Source organism: Dendropsophus ebraccatus, chromosome 6 (genome assembly GCF_027789765.1).
Source record: "Dendropsophus ebraccatus isolate aDenEbr1 chromosome 6, aDenEbr1.pat, whole genome shotgun sequence".
Classification (NCBI taxonomy): Eukaryota; Metazoa; Chordata; class Amphibia; order Anura; family Hylidae; genus Dendropsophus; species Dendropsophus ebraccatus.
The window spans coordinates 69,280,177-69,290,933 of NC_091459.1; positions in this window are offsets into that span (position 1 = coordinate 69,280,177).

Here is a 10,757-nt window from a genome sequence, read left to right on the forward strand (position 1 = left end):
GAGCCTAACCTATTTCTACCAGGTTTATTCCATTCAAAGCCCCCCAGTTTGCAGCTTGAAAATAACTAGAATAAGTTTGAACATCACACTAGAGATTTTCTGATCTTCCTCCAATTGATATTAGAGTGGCTATTCATTGAATTTAAAAGAAACAGGTTCTTTGAAAAAGTCCTTTAGACACTGATGGTGTAAGAGCTCCGTCTAATGGCCAGCTTGGGAACTGCACATCACTTTTGCTGCTGCAAATAAGTCCAATAAAAGAAGTAGATTATCTTCAGTTAATGGTTTGCCTTTTTAGCTCAGAAACCATTACATGGTTTCTCAACATTTATCCGGTGAATAATCAAATAAATTGTTATTATTATACTATGGCATATACCGTGACAGTATCACCATATCACATACATTGTCCAACAGTTTTATGTAGCATCATGAAATTGTTCCTACAATGCAAACTATTAGATAATATTTCTATATTTCTACAAGTACTACTAATTATAAAATATTATACAAAAATTTGTGAGCTATATCTATAGTTCTAAGATTTAAAAAGCAATCTAAGTATGTATTAATCTCTAGTTAAACCTCAATTAACTTTAACAGCTGATCCTTTAAGTAGTTTACAATAGAAAATAAGAAATACATTTCATGCAATTTAAACTAAATAAATTGGAAGCAGAATATTGAATTTATGAAACTTTTAATTTGCTTGAATAAATTATTCATATCTGTCTGTCTGTCTATCTATCTATCTATCTATCTATCTATCTATCTATCTATCTATTGTTGCATTCATCTCAAAATGCAATTCATGATATTGGTTGGGGCCTAAGTAAAGTTTGCCGCCTAATGTTCCAAGGTGTTTCTAAAGAAAGTCCAGGGAACTAGGGGTTTAGGTTGCAGTAATGAGGGGAGAGGCGGCCCAGCACCGTGCTATTATATAGCTCCATCTGCATGTGAGTGTGTTCCCTGCACTCCTCCTAATCTTCTTATGGAAATGAAGAACTGCAGGGGAGCAGGGGCACTGGGAGAATGTCCTTGTTAACAGAAATTTCTCAGCATTGCTAATTAGTGCAGCCTGACGACCACCAGTATTGGGGGAAAGCACTCCCAGACCCTGGTAAAGAGGAGGAGGAGGAGGAGGAAAGAGAAGAAGAGCTGCCTCATTTTATTTTCTAATTACAAATCTGAAAAGGTCCTATTGGGCGATGAGAGTTTTATCTCCCTCTAAATAATTAATTCGCTGCTACTCAATGCTGAGAGACTACGACAGAAAAAAGTTTTAGCCGTCGGTGTAAATTATGAGATCAACACGAAGCCTTTACACCTGTTGACAACAATGTCATATATACAGTATATATTAACATATACAAAAAATATAGAAATACAAGTAAAAAAACATGTAGATACATTAATTCGTACATGTTTATATAAAGTATCCATTTTGATCATATTATCTAACTGTATTACCAATATACTGTCTTTTACATGATAAATATATAGTTGCGTCTAATATAAAGTATTATAATAGGATATGTATATTGAAAATTATAATATACACATGTGCCTTTGTATTATACAATGCTAATCTATAGGTCATTAATTTAAAGCCATTACTAAAAGTGTTCCTAACATAATTTTACATTTTTTTTTATACATTTAGTTTATACTATAATGATTTCACCATAGGATAAAGAGTATTTAATAATTTTAGAAGCATCCCTTTAAGTAGTGTCTGTAGTCTTTCAAAATGTAGTGAAATGATATGGATTAAATTGTTATAAATTGCATATTTTAGCAGGATCTATAACCTAAGACAGGTGGCTAATATATAACATAATATAAATCACGCAATTTCGTATTTCATAACTAAACAATTATCATTTTTTCCATTGTTTATAAAGCAATCCAAGAATCCATTACTTCCCAGTGAAATGTCTATTCATTTTAATGCTGATTCTTTATTTTACTATTTATAATTAATGTCACAGTGAAATAAAAAGATTCCAATTATTTAGCATAATAAAATTTGCAGGGATCTACTCCTTTTACACACGCATTAACACAGGATGCATAGAACAAGCAGAAGAAAGGTTACATTTTATAAAAATATTACTTTTTTTTTTTTTAGTAAATGGCTATAATTATAATTCCACTTAGCGACTATGGCGGATAAAAGTTTTCACTGTTAACGGAATTTATTAAACAGTTAAATCCTGAGGCTTTACGCAGAGGTTTTATAACATAATAGAAATAATATTAAGATTCATTCTTTTATATTGATAAAACTTGTATGTGTAAAGCCTTAGGTTTAATACAAAAAATCATTTGCATTACAAAATATTTATGGGATATAAAATATTATATTGGAAAAAGTATATATCATGTTAAAACAGAGGCGCTCTATAGAGACCCACTCGCTACTAATGTAGTGGAAAGTGTGTTTGTTCCCAGTAATACCTGGTCAATGAGATTTTATTTTCCATCCTACTCCAGAACAATTACCCGGCAGCACAAGAGCGTCCTTGAAATTTCTTATTGATTATCTGGAAGGACTGGGCCCCGGCTTTGTTCGTGGCTGATCAGGAAGCGTAGCAATTGTAATTGTGAGAAGTGGCATTCTAGGTACAGGGCAATAACAGGCGCCTCATCCACAGCCACATTTATCCAATCATTTCCTTCAAGGACTCTTGACAAGCAGCGGAATTCACAGCGCATCCAGCATCCACCTTTCCCCATCCTCAGGCCAGGCAGACACTGGCATAACATTGGATCCTATCCCCTAACCCAGATCAACATTCTCTGACACTTATCTTAAAGCAATTATTTGATGTTAACTGAATGGAAGATTTGCTTATACTTTGCCAAGGGAATTTTCGGCTTTATAGATATATACATTGGTGTGATGGAGAGTACAATAATTCTATTTTTATATGTAGTCAAATAGAAGCTGCACCATACAACATATAGTGTCTGATACCCCTCAGGCATCCTTAAAATGCAGGGTGACTTATTAATAAAAATAAAATATTGCACTGCTATGTATGAGCTCCTTTACAACCATTAGTCACAATATATTTTCTACATTTTGCAGCGTATATATGACGATGACGACGGTGATGATAATCATACTAATATTTGTAATAATATCATCCCAATATATGAAGTAGAATGCAGAGAAATACTCATATGCCTATTCCTATCCCCATATTTATTCCCCAACTTTATTGAGAAATGTTGTGATATGTTTACCCCTCTATTAGATACATAAAACTTAAAGCAACATGGAAGAGAACTATCTGGGGGTATACTAAATTCTTTCTAGGGGTTCAGGGTGAAGTGGTTTGAGTATGAGGTGCAAATTTTTCTCCATTTAGAGTGATATATATATAAATATATGTGTATATGAGAGAATAGGAAATAAAGGCAGGCAGACAGGAACAATGCAGTTAACACAATTGACAACAAGGAGCATTAAAGCAGTGGTAATGAATTAGAAATGGGTTTCAGATGGGTCTCCTTATAGACATCATAGAAAGCAATGATGAATAAAAGAATGACATAAATGAAGATGCCTGGTACTCATCCCTCACAGTGCCAGACCTTGCCTTCAATTAGGATTTAGTATATTCTACACACACACAGCTTTCCTGCTTCTGTCAGAGGAAAAAAAAGTTCTATAATGAAAATGACACAAGGCAAATACTAGAGCTGGATCAGGACTGGCACTGTGCAGCTCCCACTGTGTCCAACAGGGGGGGCCCAAGACAACGTGCTCAACACAGCCACACATCTGGCACATCCTCAATTACTTGCTAGAGATACATCACACAATCTTAGCGGGGTCTTCTATAGATCTTTACTGTACACAGATGAAAACCATAAAGGACTCAAAAAGATTTTTTCTTCTATATCAGTTTTCACTATCTTTAAAAGCGGACTGCTAATGTACTTTGAAAACTGGAAAAAAAATTAAATAACACTTCTGAAACGCGACACTGGTCTCTATTCATTATATTAGGAAATAACAAACATATCATTCACCCTAGATGGAATAGCTGAACAGAAATAAAGCACATGTAAAATGCACCATACTCACTGTATACAATGTATACAATTCCAAATATCCATCTATCTATCTATCTATCTATCTATCTATCTATCTATCTATCTATTTATCTATCTATCCATCGAATCAATATAGTACAGTTATGTGACAAAGCCGGTAGATGTGCAAAGGATTACCCACCAATAATTGCCCAGTGCAGAAACTTTTCTCAGTGACAGGAGGGAGGGGGTGAAAGGGGAGCAGGCATTCATTATGCAGCAGCAGCAGCAGCATTAGGCAGCAGCATTTCAGTGCTGGTGGCCAGTGAAGGGAAATATTCAACAGCAGCCCCCATTGTTCCCATTTGAGGGAATTTCATGTGCGTGTGTGTGTGTGTGTGTATATATATATATATATATATATATATATATATAGAGAGAGAGAGAGAGAGAGAGAGAAAGAGTCTGTGACATAAATATTAATATATATATATATATATATATATATATATATATATATATATATATGTATATTCCATTTTAGGGTGCGTTCACACCTACAGGATCCGCAGCAGATTTTATGGTGCAGATTTGATGCTCTGTTCAGTTGTTTAAATGAAATCCGCTGCGGATCCGCAGCGGAAAATCAGCTGCAGGTCCGGTAGGTGTGAACGTACCCTATATGTATCTTTTGATATGTGTGGGCCAATATTTTGCCATAAATAACAAGTGTGTACTTGAAAGGCTATATATGCTACCTTAATACGCTTGCTTTTCAATGAACCCTTTTTTGATTTAAGAAAAACAAACAAACAAAGAAAAACAATACATGTGCTGCCTTTGATTTGCAATACTTTTTGTTGTAGGCAGAATAATACAGAAATGTATGTACCCTAAGTGGGGCATATATGTGCAACCACAGGAAGGCCATGGACACGCTTAGAATTAGCAGCTATAAGTAAGGATCTGGGGCTGGAGATTAGCCCTTTAATGTTAAAGATCTTCTTGCAGAAGCTGCTCTTCACCTGCACTTCCCTGGCCTGTCCTTAATGACAGCGGCTGGGGATGTACAAGTGTGAGATGAAATTAGCAGTCATTACCAGTCCTTTAACTATGTGGCGCTTTTGATCAGCACTAAATTAGCTTTGCAGCCCTAACAAAGGCTGGGTATCAGGCAGTGGGCTGTAAATACTGCAGCATGACCTGCCCTCAACACCTTCTCCCCTGCCAATCACATCTGCATCATACAGCCCAGGATTAACCTTTCTCTCTGCACAAAAAGAAAAAAAAATTATATATATATATATATATATATATATATATATGTATATATAGAATTAGAATGAATTTTAGAATGCTTTCTAAATTCTGTAAAAATCTTGCATCATGTTTTTTTCCCTACTCATTGCAGAAGCCTATTTCCATCACATACACAAAAACATAGGGGTTAACCTCAATATTGGGAAGTGGATAGATATATGGACCGCTGCAGTTGTCTGGGTGTCTGGTTCATTCAAGTACTGATGACCCTAATCCTAGTTCACAGAATAAATAAATTCAGTCTGCCCAGAATACACAGCATTTATACCAAGTGTTCAGAAATACCAGACATGTAATTCCTTATGGAGTCAGAGGAGGCGCCAAAGAGCAGCCTAACAGGTTACAGCATTCACAATATGAAGCTTTAGGAGAGCTGAGTTTGTAAAATGATGCAGAGCTGAGTTTGTCATTTCACATAACACATTGAGAGTTATGTATGAAACAACATATACATAAAAATACACAGGGGATCATTCCTGGCACATTTGCTCAAGTATTTTTTTCGGAGATGTACAGCCAGGGAAATTGGCTAAGTAGTCTCTGTATGCAGATGAATGTAGGAACATCACTTTTATCCAGCTCTGAAATATTAGCCACTTGGTATGATAGCCTAGAGCTGATGTAGAAACTCTCCATCTATTAAAAGTCAAATAAAAGTGTGAAATATGTAAATCTGGTCATTGTCATTCATTTATGACATTATATGACCCCTGTTGTACGATCAAAAAAGTTATGTGTGATTTTACATAGGACTGCTGTCCATAATATACTGATATATAGGTAGCTAAGACAAAATCAATAGCCTAAAACACTATGCATATAAGCTTAAATAATACATTTCTATGCTATAATATATAGAGTATAAATTGAGTTACCATCATCATCATCAATCATCATCATCATGTACATGTGTTAGGGATAGGGATTGTCTCTGCCTAACATAAAGCAGAGGGTATGGGAGAAGTCCCTATTTCCCTTGTATCATTGGTTCCTAGTAATAGGAGAACACATGGCTTTGGCATTAGAACATCCACAGGTGGTTACACACTTTCTTATTCAATGCTCTGTCGTGTAGTGGGGGACAAAGGCTAAATCCTAGGCAGTAGCAATAACTAAGGAGAAGCCAGTGCTTCCCAGAACTACAAGTCCAAGCAGGTGTTTGGCATCCAGGTGTATGTGACAGCTGGGCACGAGCACCCCCTGCTTTGCCCTGAGCACAGGTGTGCACTGTCCCAGCACTGAACAGGTTAACCTGCAGGCAGAGACCTTGAACCAGAAGAGCTCAGGCTGCCTGAAGCCACCGGAGCCCCGGCTACACGGATGATTGGCACATGGGCGGGATGCTGATCACTCTTAGATCCAAAATAAAATAGCTACAGGGGGAGGGGGTGTCAAAGTTTGTCTGCAATTACTTACGTGGCAGCAACTCGGGGTGTTGTCTTCCCAGCGGTTTGATTGGCAGCAATAAAGGGGAGTCCGTGCAGTGCAGCAACCCTAAACCAGCCCGCAGCTCCCCAGCCCGCAGCTCCTCAGCCCGCAGCTCCTCAGCCCGCAGCTCCCCAGCCCGCAGCTCCTTCCTCAGTCAGTGAGCTCCGTGCAGTCTCCATCCTCCCGGCCATGCAGCTCTGCACTCTCCAGCTCCTGGAACAAGAAGCAGCGTTTATGGCTGTTTTTTTTAGAAGAATGAACCGACAACAACACAGACACAAAACTGTCGTTCTCGTAAGAGTGCTGCACATGCCCCCACCCTGCACCAAAGAGGCAGCTTTATACTTTACACTGGGTATTCACAGATAATTTGATGGCATTGTTTCTGCTACAGATGGTTCTTTTAATACAATAACAGTGCTCTTTGTGCATACTACCCACAATCACAATCTAAAGCGCTCCCCTCAATAACCATTTTGTTCTCTCTTGTATAGGGCCAACAAAAGCAGCCGTGAGGTAATGGCTTCTGTTTATTGGAGCCATAGAATAGGCATTTCACAAAGATTATTTTTTTTCTTCGCCAGAATGAGACATTGGGAGCTTGAGCTGATCTCTTCATATTTTAATACAGCCATTCTCCAAGTTTCCTCATCCTTCTGCTGCTATATCCCCCAGGAAAGGTTTATCTTCTGCAAGCTTTCAGCAGACCTTTTCTATTATTAGTCACATACAAATATAGGAGTAATAGATTAAGCAGACAGTGCCCATAAAGATGGGGGAAGACATGGAGCATGAGATGTCACAAGAGAAACAACCCACAAAAGTCTTCTGAATTATCTATCTATCTATCTATCTATCTCCTATCTATCTATCTATCTATCTATCTATCTATCTATCTAGCTATCTATTATTTATTTATTAATTTGTTTATTAATTTATTTATTCTACCTCTGTTCACATTTATCCATATAAACCATACTCAATGTAAGGTACACACCTATAGTCTACATACATATATTCTTCCTAATTACTTTTATTTCTCTTAAATATTTTTTTAGCACTTCTTTTCTCGCATTTTTTTAAATTAATTTAACAATTCTATATAGTATTTTTTTTAAACTCTGTCTATATCTATATCCATCATGTATAATTATCTACAACTATCTATCTATCTGTCTGTCTGTCTGTCTATCTATCTATCTATCTATCTGGCAATATTCACTTGACGTTTTTTCCTATCTGTTTATTATTTTTTAAATGACGTCTGTCATTTTGAGTTTTGGACGTCCGTTATTACAATCATGGCTGTTAGTACATTATTCTAGTTCAGGTTTTCCCCTTTGTAGTTGCCCTTTGGGTGTGTCTATAATTAAAGTCCATTGAATTTAATAGTAAAGACAATGAAAGGACGGTGAAAAAAGAAAAACTGTGTGAACAACTAAAAAACAACATCCGGTGATTACCAAAGATGTTGGCGAATAATTGTCATGATCATTATTTTGACATCTGCACAAACAGCATCCTGTATTTAATACATTATGTGCATTGGGTGACCGTCATTCCATTGTTTTTAATTAAAATGCAGCAACAACGGATGTTATTTTGAAATGAAAACGCGAACACCTTTTCTCTTTTTTTACTTAGTGTGAACATAGCCTATTTATCATGTATAATTATCTATCTCCTATTATGTATCTCGTCTATCTATCTATCTATCTATCTATCTATCTATCTATCTCTCCATACATACACATATAATCCAGTTCTCTCTCTCTCTCTCTCTCTCTCTCTCTCTCTCTCTCTCTCTCTGGTATGCTATGTCTAGATGTGAGAGGTCTAATCATATTGGAGTAATGAATGTTTCTGGCTGGACTACTTGCCCCAATGCACCATATAATTATGATGAAGTGTGTCCTCACAAACCTACAGAATGAGCCCTGAGATGAAGGTCCCGGCTATTAGAGAGGTTTTACAGCCCATAGATAATGCAGCCCAGCAGGGGACTTGTTAGTTTCTGCCTGTGTTTGTCTACTATTCTATAGGAATTAATGCCACTGCTTGCTTTCTCCCTAGAAGTTTGAGGTAATGGTAATCCACCTCTGTGACTTGTAACCACAAGCTCAGCTCCCGCCATGTATTAATAATTTTTGGTCCTTATGACTATGAAGGGTTAAATGGGACTTTAAAGAAATAGGCATCAGCATTCCCTTTAAGTGTGATTTATAATGCATGGTTGTTATTGTAACTGAAGAACATGTCTCTAGTAGTAAACAATGCTTATGCTGAACATACAGGTAAATAACAGGGGTGGTGGGATTATTGATGAGGTGTCATCTGGAGGCATTTACTGTATGTCCACCCAGGCATTGTATGTGACCATTTACAATATTGTTTCCTGCTAGCTACAATGCACTAGGCATGGTTTGGCAGAAAACAGTTCTCAAAAACTGCAATAGAGCAGAATGGAACAAATCACAGGATTGTTATTTATTCATTGATTCCTTGAATTGTTAAGGAAGTAAGAATGATCACTATCCTATATATAAATATCCTATATATAAATATACTCCAATATAGTGAAATCAGATAGATCTAGTTTTCACACATTTTGTGGCTCCTCTGTCTCTCCTTCCCTCTGGATATTCCACGGTTTTTATGTTTTTATCAATTTTATTTTTATCTATCTATCTATCCATCTATCTATCTATCTATCTATCTATCTATCTATCTATCTATTTGTTGGTTTGTGTATACATACACAGTATTTCTGTCAATATTTTGGTCAGTCTTTTTTCAAATAAATTCGGGAGTGATACTGATAATGGAAAGGTTTGCACAGTTTGGCTATGTTCACACAACCTCTTTTCAGCGCCGTTTAAAATGACGTCTGTTATTTTGAGGTCTAAAATAACGGACGTCATTTAGCTGTTTAGTCTTCCCGTAGTAGAATGACTGGTGTTGGCACATTACTCTAGTTTGGGTTTGCTAATTGATCTTTGGGTGTGGCTTTATTGGCAAGTCCATTGAATTTAACAGTAAAAACAGAAAAACAGTGACAAAAGAAAAACTGTGTGTGAACAACTAATAAAAAAACGTCTGTTTGCAAAAGACATCCGAAACTAATTGTCATGATCATTATTTTGACGTCCGCCGTGATAGCGACCAATATTCAATATATTGTGTGCATTGGACATCCATCTTTCCATTGACTTCAATGCATTGCACTGCAGTCAGTAAAATCGTTGCAATAAATGATGTTTTTTAAATAGCAAAAGCGTCCGCCTTTTCTCTATTTTTGACATTTTGTGGACATAGCCTTTCTGTGTTTTTATCCCACTCCTGGTTTTGGTTTAAAAAAAGACTGACCAAAAGACTGCTGGAAAGACGATGTGTGAACATAACTCAAAAATGCACTAAAAACACATCTGTTCTAGATAGAGATGAGCGAACCTCGAGCATGCTCAAGTCCATCCGAACCCGATTGTTCGGCATTTGATTAGCGGGGGCTGCTGAAGTTGGATAAAGCTCCAAGGTTGTCTGGAAAACATGGATACAGCCAATGACTATATCCATGTTTTTTAGATGCAACTGCAGTAGCCACCGCTAATCAAATGCCGAACGATCAGGTTCAGATGCACTTGAGCATGCTCGAGGTTCGCTGATATCTAGTTCTAAACCAACCCCACTGACTACTCAAAAATGTGTATAAAACACCTGTAAAAAAATAAAAAAAAACACATATACTTTAAAAACCACAGACAAAGCTGTTTTGGAGGCTGTTTTTAAAATCTATCTAGCTATCTATCTATCTATTATCTAATTATCAATCAATCAATCATATATCGATCATCAATCTATCTATTATCTATCTATCAATCTATATCTATCTATTATCTATCATCTATTTACCATCTCTCTCTCTCTCTTTCTCTCTCTCTTATATGTCAATGGCGCTACTGATC